The sequence below is a fragment of the Balaenoptera physalus genome, assembly GCF_965194825.1.
Source record: "Balaenoptera physalus genome assembly, chromosome: 15".
In the NCBI taxonomy this organism is placed as follows: Eukaryota; Metazoa; Chordata; class Mammalia; order Artiodactyla; family Balaenopteridae; genus Balaenoptera; species Balaenoptera physalus.
The window spans coordinates 82,912,277-82,925,547 of NC_138894.1; the positions used below are offsets into that span (position 1 = coordinate 82,912,277).

The 13,271-nt window shown below is 46.5% G+C and overlaps 1 pseudogene across 1 annotated transcript; it reads left to right on the forward strand.

Annotated features, from left to right (window-relative positions):
* Window positions 1-8,374: 8,374 nt before the first annotated feature.
* LOC309644392 (peptidyl-prolyl cis-trans isomerase A pseudogene) lies at window positions 8,375-8,948 on the forward strand (annotated as a pseudogene). The gene has a single exon. The product of its transcript is annotated as a peptidyl-prolyl cis-trans isomerase A pseudogene (transcript).
* Window positions 8,949-13,271: the final 4,323 nt, after the last annotated feature.

The following is a 13,271-nucleotide window of genomic DNA, read 5'->3' on the forward strand; positions in this document are numbered from 1 at the left end:
AGGAATTCAGGATAGTTGAACATTAGAAATTCTATTAATGTAATTTAGTACATTAATACATAAGGGAAAACAAATCATATCAAACAGTAAGAAAAGTAACTGATAAATTTCAATACCCATTTCTTTTTTTTAAGTTTTTATTGAAGTATAGTTGATTTACAATGTTGTGTTAGTTTCAGGTGTCTAGCTCACTACTCATTGCTGATAAAAACTCACAACAAGCTAACAATGTTGAGAAACTTCCTTAACCTAAAAAGTAGTATCTATCAAAAATTTAAAGTAAATAGTGGGACTTCCCTGGTGACACAGTGGTTAAGAATCCGTCTGCCAATGCAGGGGACACAGGTTCGAGCCCTGGTCCAGGAAGATCCCAAATGCCTGGAGCAACTAAGCCTGTGTGCCACAACTACTGAGCCCGTGTGCCACAACTACTGAAGCCCATGTGCCTAGAGCCCGTGCTCTGCAACAAGAGAAGCCACCGCAATGAGAAGCCTGAGCACCACAATGAAGAGTAGCCCCCGCTTGCCGCAACTAGAGAAAGCCCGCATGCAGCAGTGAAGACCCAATGCAGCCAAAAATTAATTAATTAATTAAAAAAATAAAATAAAATGGCTTGGTGTTTGTATTATAAATAAATAAATAAATAAAGCAAACAGCAAGGTTAATGTTGAAACATTAGAAGTAATCCCATTAAAGACAGAAGCAAATAAGGATGTCCACAATCGCCACCGCTATTCAGCATAAAGCGGGGGGCCCTAGACAATGCATTAAGAAAAGCATTAGAGGGACGTCCCTGGTGGTCCAGTGGTTAAGACTGTGCTCCCAATGCAGGGGGCCTGGGTTTGATCTCTGGTCAGGGAACTAGATTCCACATGCCGCAACTAAAGATCCTTCATGCCGCAACTGAGACCCGGCACAGCCAAATAAATAAATAAATATTTTTTTAAAAAAAGAAAAAGAAAGAAAGAAAAGCGTAAGAGGTATAAGTTTTAGAAAGGAAAAAAAATGATAGAATGGTTTACCTAAAAAATCCAAGAGAATCAACTGAAAAAGTTTTAGAACTATTAAGAGTTCAAGCAGTTGGCCAGATACAAGATTAATATACAACAACTAATAACAGCTATAGCTTTTCTATCCACCCAAAAGAGCTAAATTTAAAAAAAAAAAAAAAATTCATGATAGTACCTAAAGCTCTGAAGTAACCATGAAAAAAAGCAAATAAATTTTCAATGTGAAGAAAATAATTTTCATTGAAAGGTGGTAAAGAAGAATGGATTAAAATAGCGACAGCATATTCCTGGATAAGAAGATTTGATGTTGCAAATTGTTGTTTCTCCTCAAATTAATCTATAAATTCAATTCACCCAAAGAGTTCAGACTATGCTCTTCAAGTGCCATTTCTCATTGGCTAATTACAGGTCTAGGGTAGGAAGTGTCCAAGAGGAGCCTGCAATATTCTGTCATATTCTAATGCATTTTGCTTATTTTTGCTGTGAAATAAACCACCCCCAAATCCAGCAGCTTAAAACGACAGCAATTCTCCTTCTTCTTCTTCTTCTTTTTTTTAATTCATAGATTAGTTGGGGAATTCCCTGGCTGTCCAGTGGTTAGGACTCCACGCTTTCACAGCCAAGGTCCGGTTCAATCCGTGGTCAGGGAACTAAGTTCCCACAAGCTGAGTGGTGCAGCCAAAAAAAGAAAAAAAAAAAACCACTCCTAGATTAGCAGCGTGGACCAGACTCAGCAGGGCAGCGTGTCTGCTGCATTCGGTGTCAGCTGGGGCGGCCTGAAGGCTGGGGGCTAGAATCATAAGACAGTGAATTCTCTCACAGGTCTGGCAGTTGAGGCCAGCTGTCAGCTGTCAACCACACACGGAGGCCTCTTCCCATAGCCTGGTTTTCTCACTTTGTGCTGACTGGGTTCCAAAGGGAGCAGCAAGGGGAAGGGAAGGGGATAAGCCAAGCCCCCCGCCTCCATCACCCTCACACCTGCAGTCAGGCCAGTACCCTTGACTCTCTTCCAACGGCCTGCAGGGCAAGTGTTTGTTCCACAGCTTACTGGTGTGGACTCCAGAACAAGTCACTTACATCCCAGGGACATGCTTTCCTCATTTGTAAAATAAGGTAAGCACAGGATTAGGGCTGGGGCCAAGGTGCAACCTTCATGTTATATATAGTATTGTTCGATTTTTTATGATTTTTTTATTATGTGACTGTATTTGTTATCATGAAACTAAAGTCTTACCACATGACCCAGCAATGGTGCTCTTAAGTATTTACCCAAATGAGCTGAAAATTTATGTCCATGCAAAAAACTGCACACAGATGTTGATAGCAGCTTGTATTCATAATTACCAAAACTTGGAAGCAACAAAGATATCCTTCAGTAGGTGAATGGATACACAAATGAACGCATCCAGACAATGGAATATGAGTCAGAGATAAAGAGAAATGAGCCATCAAGTTATGAAAAGGCAGGGAGGAACCTGAAATGCATGTTACTTGGTGAAAGAAGCCAATATGAAAAGGCTACGTCCTCTGCGTGCGGCACCGTGTGAGCCAGTGACACCGGACGAAGCAGAAAGGAGAAAAAAAGCTTTGCACTAAACATCTACCATGGTTCTGCGGAGACGGCCGTGAGCAAGGGGCAAAGCACCGGTGCCCCGGCTCCTTCATTGAGCAGAAAGTAAGCTAGAAAACCACGGAGGTCCACACGACAAAGCCCACATCATTCACAACCGAACCTGGCTTCTCTTTCCGGAATGTTGGAGAGTGGATGCGCTCGACGGGCACTGGCTGCTCCAGGGGATCAGGGCGTTCGGACGCCTGGATGGCATCAGGATGTCCCTGTGAGTGCTGGCTTTTTGTGGAGGCAGAGTTCAGCAGACCTCACAACATCCCAGAGGCTCCAGGAGAAGCACCAGCTGTGACATCCAGGACTTGAGGCGGGATGCAAGGCCCGTGGTGGACGTTGAACACTCCTGCTGCCTTTTGTGGATTCTCAGCACCTGGTGTGCGCGGGCACTCAGCGGATGGCTGCTGTGTGTGTATCCAGGCCTTCAAGCGTACACTCGTGCATTCCCTTGTTTGCTGCATTTGGCCCGGTTACCTGCCATGAGCCCTGGCCTCGCCCCCTCCCAACACTGTGAGCAAGTTAGTCCCAAAGTGCTGTGAGCTCAGTGTCCTCATTGGTAAAACACAGACTGTAACTGTCCCTTTTTTGCAAGATGATTGTGGGTTAAACAAATTAAGGCAATAAAACTGCAAGAACAGAGCAAGGCCTACAGGAGACCCTTAGCAAATGGAAAGACACAGGTCTCTGCAGGTGTATGAGCATCAATTCACTTACAAAGGAGGCCAATGGTATCTCCAGGAGACGCGTAAGTTTTCAGATGAGACCCGGTTGGGTTGGGACGGAAAAGAGAGAAGGAATTTTTCTACCCTCATCTTTATGTTCACTTTATTTTCTAAAAAAAGTGTGCTGTCTAATGAGAAAAGCGGAGTGAGGTGACTTGGTGTTAATTTTGGAGATTTCTCTTATTCGTTAATCTTTCACTAACAAGTGTAGCCCAGGGCAAATCTCTAACAATTCTGGGATTTGGGAAGAAAAGACAAAGCCGTTTGTGGGCAATTCTGGTTCTCTTCTGCAAAAATTCTCAAGCCAGAGCAGCAGGGCAGGGTGGTGGGGGAGAGAATCCTGCCTTTGGAAGAACATGTGGAAACCCAGGGTCATGTGTGGAGCTGGGATGAGAATATTTGATGCTGGTAAGTGCACAGGTTGTCCTAGGGTGGGCTTGGGGGTGGGTTCTGGTCTTTTCCAACAAGGAAGAGAATATTTGCCTTCATTTGGGTGTTGTTGAGTGGCGAAAGGGTCTAGGCCTGGAGTTACCCGCCAAAGAACAATCTCGATGTACACATTTCTCCAAGCATTGGCCAAATCCATCATGATGGACATCATTCATTCATCCATCCCTTTGTTCATTTATGACATTTATTATAGAATAAGTGGGAAGATCAGATAAGGTGTCTGATCACCTTATTTCACAAAGAAATCCCTTATGGTTCTACCACAAATTAAAAAATTTTTTTTTAATTTTATTTTTAATTTTTTAAAAATTGAAGTACAGTTGATTTACAATGTTTCAGGTGTACAGCAAAGTGACTGACTCAGTTATTCTTTTTCATATTCTTTTCCATTATAGATTATTACAAGATATTGACTATAGTTCCCTGTGCTATACATTAGGCCTTTGTTGTTTATCCATTTTATATACAGTAATGTATGTCTGTTAATCCCAAATTCCTAATTTATCCCTCTATCCCCCGTTCCCCTTTGGTAACCATAAGTTTGTTTTCTATGTCTGTGAGTCTGTTTCTGTTTTGTAAATAAGTTCATTTGTATTCTTTTTTAAGATTCCACGTATGAGCGTTATCATGATGTTTGTCTGACTTCACTTAGTATGATAATCTCTAGGTCCATCCATGTTGCTGCAAATGGCATTATTTCATGCTTTTCAGTGTCTGAGTAATATTCCATTGTATATATGTACCACATCTTCTTTGTCCATTCATCTGTCGATGGACATTTAGGTTGCTTCCATGTCTTGGCTATTGTAAATAATGCTGCTATGAAAAAGAAAAAAAGGCTACGTGCCGTGTGATTCCAACAATATGACATTCTAGAAAAGGTCAATCTATGGAGACAGTAAGAAGACCAGGGTTTACTAGGGGTTGGGTGGTGGGGAGAGATGAATACGTGGACCAGAGGGGATTTTTAGGGCAGCGAAACTACCCTGTGTGATATTATAATGGTGGGTACATGACCGTATATATTCGTCAGAACTCGTAGAATGTACAACACCAAGAATGAATCCTAATGTAAACTGTGAACTTTAGTTAATAATAATGTATCAATATTGGTTCATCAATTGTAACAGATGTAACCCCCCCGCCCAGTAATGCAGGGTGTTAGTAATGGGGAAACTATGGGGGGCTTGTATATGGGAACTCTCTGTACTCTCTCCTCAATTTTTCTGTAAACCTAAAACTGCTCATAAAAAGTCTATTAATTAGACAAAAGAAAGGAAGGAAGGCAGGAAAGAAGGAAGGAGGGAGGGGGGACAAAAGAAAACCCCTCTTCACACAGGGCCTGCTTCATTGTAGGATCTTAGCAGACGGGAGTTCCCTGCCTCTTTCCCTTCCCACTCTCCTGGGTCGGCCTTGACCGTGTGCTTGGGCGTGAAAGGCGTGGGTGGGGGAGAAAGGGGGATGAAGCGTCTCTGCTTATGCCCCTCTGTGACCGTCCTCGGTGACATTCACACTCCCTAGCTTGGCTCCACCTCTGCCCCTTCCCTCCTCCGTGGCCCTGAACACTAAGAGGACAGCGGTACTCACCAGGGCACGGATGGCCCTGGCTCTTCCAGGCCTGGCAGGCAAGCCCTCGTCCACCTGGAGCAGACCTTCCCGCTTGCTGCTCTGCCCAGCAAAACTCTACTCTTGGGAAGCCTTCCCTGTTCAGTTCTGGGCCCCCATGGCTCCTGAATCACCCCATCATAGGACCCTAAGACTGTATCCCTGCCAAGAGCTGTGCCAGGACCTGGGTCAGGACAGGTGTTCAATGCCATTTTAACAGCCCTGGGAAGGAATGCAGAAGCCCAGCCTGCAGGGGGACCAATTCAACAGAGTTCTCAGAATCTCCTTCCATGCAGCCCATCCACTGCCATCCTAGGAAGGTTTATTCCCTGCATGAAGAAGCCCATGTGAGGATATTCGGCAGCATTTTTTGATAGCAGAGTCTTAACAACAACACCCATCAGAAGGGAGATGGTTAAAGAGCAACATAGAGCCAAACCAGGGAATCGCCACAAGACTGAGTCTGGTTATAGATACTGACATTTCTAAGACATGTTAAGTCAAAAAGGCGAGTTGCAGATGTTTGTATAAGTACCATTTATGTGTGTAAATGCAGAGGAAAAGGTCTGAATAAACCCCACCCTTCTCGTAGCATTTGAATTTGTTTGAATTTTTGATAGCCTGAATATATACTTGGGTTACTTGTATTTTTAAAAAATGGGATCGATCTATATATGTTGACTTGGAAATAGGCCCAATATATACTGTTAACCTAAATATTAACACACACATGCAACTGTGTATACATAGGAAAAAATCTGGAAGGATCCATAACAAACTTTTAACAGTGGTTACCTCGAGGAGTGGGCTAAAGGAACTTTTCAAGTTTTGTTGTTTGCTTTGACACTGTTTGAATTCATTATGACCAGCAAACTTTAAAAATAACAATAAAGCCCATTTTCTAAGGAAGGGTTTGATGAATGAATAACTGAGCGATTGAATGGATCAACAAGATGGGTAAATTAAGAGACCCTTTGGCAGGAAGTTCAGGCTCTCACTCCTAGCCTGTCTCCTCCCCAAAGAGGGCTCGTCTGGAGGACTGGAGGGTGGCCCAGACGCTCCCCCTCAGGCCAGGAGAAGTGTGGGGAAATTGCCTTCTCATCAGAGGGCTCTCCACCACCTGCGGGTGCAGGACCACCACCCAGCGTTGGCGTTCACAGCCCTCCACGACCCCAGCCCACTGCACCTTCCCAGCATAAGCCCAGTGATCTGGTTTCCAGTAAAACAAGGCGCTTTCCAGCCCCTCCCACTTTGCTCACTCTGTGTCCTCTGCCTGGAGGGCCCTTCCCTTTCTGCTCTGCAGAGACAAGGCCTACTTGTCATTAGAAGCTCCCACCATCTCAGGGGCCTCCTCTGAACTCGCCTGGCCTCACTGCCTGGCTCCTATTGGGCCGAGTATCCTGAATAAGTGTCTGTCTGCCTGCATGTCCATCTGTCTCAGAGAGCAAGCATCATCTCCTCCTCCACTGACCCCACAGCTTAGTCCTGATATTCACTTAAAGGAATTTCTTTTCAGCTTCACCAACATTCCATACCACGGGATTCCAAGAGGAGGATAGGGAGATAAACAAATATGGTACCCCATGAGAACTCACAGGGGTTCTGCGTCAACAATAAGTGTTTTTCCTGATTAGGCCTAAAAAGTCTGGGCAACGTGGGGGGACAGTATCAGGTGGTCAACACGTACACGTGTGGAAACATCAGGTCTGGGGAGAGAGTTCTGGTTCCTACAGTGCGGTCCCCAGGGATTATCAACCGGCAGGGGTGAGACCAGGGAAAACAAGCTATCCAAATTAAGGAAGTTTCCTCCCAGTCTTCATAGAGATCAGCTTTGATCCCAAAATCATGGGCTGGTACCAGAAGCAATAATAACAGCAATAGGTGGAAAGTATAGCATGCTTCCTAAGGGCCAGGTGCTAAGTGCTTTACATATAGTATTTCATTTCACCCTCATCACAATGCATGACGAAGGTACAATTATTATACCCATTCTACAGATGAAGAAACTGAGGCTTAGAGAGGTTGTATGATTTGTCCAGGGAGGCAGGGCCAGAGTTCAAATCCAATCTGATGCCAGAGTCTGGAACTCAGACCCCCGCAAGGCCCAGCAGCTGGTGGATGAGCTGGAAATGCACACACCTCACGACTCGAGGCTTCAGCTGGTCCTTGGTCTTTGCCGTGAAGGGATGTGGGTCCGTTGTTACTAGCTCTTCTCATTCTTCTAGGAAAGCAGAAATCTGGATTCTTATGTGTAATCACTTATGGAAATCTCCTTTAAAAGACTGTGAGGGTGGGAATTCCCTGGCGGTCCAGTGGTTAGGACTCGGCGCTTTCACTGCAGGGGCCCAGGTTCAATCCCTGATCAGGGAACTAAGATCCTGAAAGCCGTGTGTCGTGCCACCTCTCCCCCCCCAAAAAGTAAAACATTGTGAGGGCAAAACACTTTTACAGGCCAAATGCAGCCCTAGAAGCTATCAGTTTGCAACCTCTGCCTAATACAGTCTCTGTAAAGTGTGGACAGAGAATGTCACCTGCCATTTCAGTAAACAAAGGATGTTACGGCCACCAAGCCATCAGCCACGGGAGCCACTCCCCCACCCTCCCCATGGTGTACCCTGAAGGGAATTCAGAAAAACAGGATACTAACCCTAGGTAGTTAAGATGCATATCAAAGGAACAATTTCAATGAGCCCAGACTCTTGCATCTTCTCATACATGGAAAAGCACTAAAAGCATTAACTTGAGATGTCTGGTTTTTTATGATTGGCAGTAATCTTTTGAAGTCCAACAACATGTTTGTTTTTTTGTTTTCTTCAGCAGGAACTCTTATATATCCTGTCTCCTCCCTTACCCCCTTGGAACTGTCTCTCAGAGCTATCTGAGAGGTGTATCCTGGGCTTAAGTCCTCAGTAAGTCTGCCGAATAAAACATAACTCACGGCTTTGCAGACGCCGCCACCCCGGAACCTCCCTCGCTGCCCAACCATGGTCAACCCTAACGTGTTTTTTGACATCGTCGTCGACGGCCAGCCCTTGGGCCGCGTCTCCTTCGAGCTGTTTGCAGACAAATTTCCAAAGACAGCAGAAAACTTTCGTGCTCTGAGCACTGGGGAGAAAGGCTTTGGTTATAAAGGTTCCTGCTTTCACGGAATAATTCCGGGATTTATGTGCCAGGGTGGTGACTTCATACGTCATAATGGCACTGGTGGCAAGTCCATCTATGGGGAGAAATTTGATGATGAGAATTTCCTCCTGAAGCATACGGTCCTGGCATCTTGTCCATGGCAAATGCTGGCCCCAACACAAATGGTTCCCAGTTTTTCATCTGCACTGCCAAGACTAAGTGGTTGGATGGCAAGCATGTGGTCTTTGGCAAGGTGAAAGAGGGCATGAATATTGTGGAAGCCATGGAGCGCTTTGGGTCCAGGAATGGCAAGACCAGCAAGAAGATCACATTGCTGACTGTGGACAAATCTAATAATGGATTTGACTTGTGTTTTATCTTAACCACCAGAACATTCCTTCTGCAGCTCAGGAGAGCACCCCTTCACCCCATCTGCTCGAAATATCCTATAATCTTTGTGCTCCCATTGCACCTCTTTGGGTTCCATATTTTCCTTACTCCCCTCCAAGTTTAGCTGAATTGCAAAGTTAAGTTTATGGTTATGAAATAAAAAAAACACATAACTCACAACTCTTAGGTTGTGCATTTTTTTTCAGTCGACAGATGGAATTCGAAGTCACTATCTGTGGAGTGAATCTGCGTATGTATCCTGGGGCTGGACGTGAGGCTCACGTGTGTGTGCAGATGTGCACACGTGTGTACACACAGGTACCTGCACCCACATAACACCATGTCTTCTACAGCCCAACTGCTGTGAGTTCAGGAATCTCTTCAGAGCCCACCTCGGGGTCTCCCCTGGGGGGCTTTAGAATGCTTAACTTCTCTAAAAATTATTTCTATTTACCTGGCCTGGAACCGGGTAAGGTGCTAACGGTCGTATGTGCATTTTCTCATTCAACTTCACAACAGCTGGAGTTCAGAATACTTAAGGAACTTGCCGCAGGTCACATAGGGCTCAGGCTGTAAAGCTGAAGTTCAAACTCCAGTCTATCTGTTTCTCCCAGTCCCACTGTCACATCTTCAGCATCACCAACATGCAGGGAGCCCTTGTGTGTGTGCTAGGCACCCTGCCCGCCCCCTCACAGAGCTTACCTCATTTAATCCTCCCAACTCTCCAAGGTAGATGCTAGCATTTCCCCAATGCACAGAGGAGCAAATTAAAGCACAGAGAGGTTAAATTACTTGCTCAAGGTCACACAGCTAAAGTAGTGCTAAGAATTTTTCAGAGGAAATTGTTAGCTGGGAGGGAGGGGGAGGGTGGGATGGACTTGGCCTTCAGCTCCCCTGCTCCCTGGCCCTCCACCAGGCAGTATCAGCGCCCCTTCCCAACCCGCGGCTGAGTCAGAGAGCCAGGCGGCTTCGCAGACACCAGGTCACTGATGATGGCCGAGTGGGGATGGGCTGGCGTGGGCCAGGAGCAAGCGGTCCCCCCCAGGAATGGCTCAGGAATAATCTGACTGTCTGTAGCTGGGCGGGCACGGCTGGTATTGGCACAGCTGCCTGAGGAGAGCTTCCTGTCCCAGCAAAGGTGGCTCCCGAGGCAGCCCAGAACTGCGTCACGAGCCACAGGGGGCTTCGCTGCCTGACTTCAGTGCTGGCGCTGCCCCAGCCCTGGTGGCCACTTCACACGCTGACGCGCGCTATTTACATAAACCAGGTGGAAAAATGCCACTGCTGATTTTCAGAATCTCACACTTCCTCCCCGCCATCCATCTCCGAGCTTCATCACATTCTACCTCCTCCGTAGTTTTCCATCCTGCCCTCTCCTCCATCTTCAATGCCACCCTCTCTAGGCAGGCGTGTCCCCTCTCCCTCTGCTGCCTTTCCCTGTGTCCCATCCAGAAGTCTCCCCTGCAGCCAGTCCTCCATGCAGTGGTCACAGGATCTTTGTAACACACGACCCTGATTGAGTCCCTCCTCTGCTCGGTGGCTCCTCTGGCCTGGGTGTGGCCCAGGTAGTGGAAACTGTCTCCCTCTGACCTCTGACCCAGCTCTCCGGGGGGCCTGTGCTTTGGCCAGTCCAGACTCCTTCCAGTTCCAGAACACTCTGAAGCTCTTTCTCGCTTCCCTGGCTGTTCTTTGCTGGGTTCCCCACCTGGAACCAGGTCGGGAAGTCCTCTCTCTGTAGTTGGCTGAATAATGGCCCCCAAATAGCCATGTCCTAATCCCCGGAACCTGTGAATATTACTTTACATAACCAAACAAACAAACAAACAAACAAAATCTGAGAGAAGGGTCTTTTGCAGATTTGCAGATGTGATTCAGTTAAGCATTTTGAGATGGGGAGCGTATCCTAGATTATCCAGGTGGGCCCTAAAGGCAATCAACCACCTGTATCCTTAAAAGAGGGAAGCAGAGGGAGATTTTACTGCACACAGATGAGAAGGCGATGTTAAGACAGAGCAGAGAGAGCCTTTAAGACAGAGCAGAGAGAGCCTTGTAGATTGGAGTGAGGTGGACACAGGCCAAGCAATGCTGGCAACCACCAGCTGGAAGAGGTAAGGAACACATTCACCCCTAGAGCCTCCAGAGCGAGTGCAATCCTGCCGATACCTTGATTTCAGCCCAGTGAAACTGATCTTGGGCTTCTGGCTTCCAGAACTGTAAGAGAATAAATATGTGTTATTTTAAGCAGCCAAATTTGTAGTAATTTGTTACACCAGCCACAGGAAACTAATACACTGCAAAACCCTCTTTTCATCTAAGGACAGGTACTAATGGCTTTCCCAACCCCCATCCGTGAAACTTTCAGGAAACCTTTTGCTGCCTTCTGAATCAATTGTTCCCTCCAGCTATCAATAAACAGGCTGATATGACACGTTGTTCTTCTTTGTTTTATAATGATTGTCTATATCTGTTTCTTCCCCAAAACTATGACTTCCTCAAACTTGAGAACCTTATTTGGGGGCTGATTCCAGCAGGTACTCTTTCACCTGTCGCAGTGCTGCACTGCCCAATTCCAGGGCCACCATTCGGGCCAGGTGCTATGGGATGTGAATCCCTAGGGCACAATCCCAAGGGACACTGTTTACCTGGAAGGCACTGGGGATGGCATTTCCGGGGAGTTGGGCAACACTGCTACTTTGGACACATTTATCAAGTGCATGAACTACTACACTCCACTCTCCTCAAAAAGAAAAAAAAAGTCATTCTCATAGACAAAGAGTCCTACTCCTCCCTGGGGTGATGATGGGATGGGTAGCAACTGCATCAGGAGATAAGCACGGTCTCCGGAGGGGACCACTTTGGGAAAGTAATACTCTGATTTGGACAGGTAAATTCTAATGATATTTACATAGGATGTACTTATTCTCTCCCCTGCTGATGATATTCTATCAAATATTACAGGCACCTTAGAAGGCGAGGGATTCCCCATCAAGAGATATACATAATATCTTTGAGCTGTTTTGCAGATACTGAAACCATCACCAGGTGGGAGAAGTTAACTGTATGCTGCCCACAAGCATGTAGACCCCAGACCGGTTGGAACCAGAAGGCTTGATGATGTTGACTCCCACTTACCTCACCACGGAAGGTAACCAATCAGAAGAATGTCCACGAGCTGATCACGTCTTCTTTGAACCATTACTATAAAATTCCTCACTACCCCCTCCAGGTCAGGACACACAGTTTTGAGGGCATTAGCCTGCTGTGGGAAAGCGATAAAGCTATTATTTCCTACTTCATCCCCCCACCAAAAAAAAGAAGGCGAGGGAAACTATACATCAGAAGTGGGCAGGTAGCATGGGGGGTGAGGCAGGGTGTGAGGATGGTACCAGAGAAGCAGGATGTCCAGTCCAGTACACTGGTAATAACCCAATCACCCGTTGGTCTGTTTCAGTAAAAACAGAACACATGCAGTTACATCTTTCTCACTTTCTATGAGAACAAGTACATTAGTTGCTTAGAAGAAACAAAACTGTCCCACGGCTTTTATTCTTCCTGTCTCCCAGTGGATTCAAGCCCAGCACCACAGCAGGCTTGGGTGAGGGGCTACATGCTGAGCCTCCGTGGAGGTCGGGGCCGTGCCTGCCTGCCACCCTGCGAGAGCGGTCCCCAGGAGCAGTCCCCAAGAGAAGCAAAGGGTCTGCACACCCTTCAGACTCTGAAAGAACCCCCTCACTCCAACAAGATATTTCTTGTCTATACTTCTTTTGGGGACGGATGTTGTTAGGTGACTCAAGTCAAATCCAGAATTTAACGCACAGTCCAAGACCAGGAAACTGGCTGGGTTTCCTCCTATAGGGGCGTATTGGTGGCATCCTCAGAGCCGTTCCTCTCTCCGTCCTCCCCAGGGACAACTGTCCTCCCACACTCCCTTGGGTCCTGTGTAGAAGACTGAATTGATCAGTATATGGTTAGATTGGATTAGCTGGTGAGGGATAGAAAATACAGGATAACAGTGTCTGAAGCAAAGCAGAAGTCTATTTCTCCATCATGAGTATGTTTGGGTGGGCAGTCCAGGGTTGGCGTGGTGCTTCATGGGTCAGGGACCCATGCTCCTTCTAACCTGTTCTTCTGCCATGCATGCTTTGGTTCCCAAGTTCACTTCGTGGTCCAAGATAACTGCTCCAGCTGCAGCCATCATATCTGCATGCCAGCCAAAAGGAAAGGGAAAAGGGAAGGAGAAGGGCATGCCTCCTCCCTTTGACACTTCCCTGAAAGTGCGCCACTTCTGTTCACGTCTAATCAGCAAAACACTAATCACGTGGCTACACCTAGTTGTAAGAGATGCTG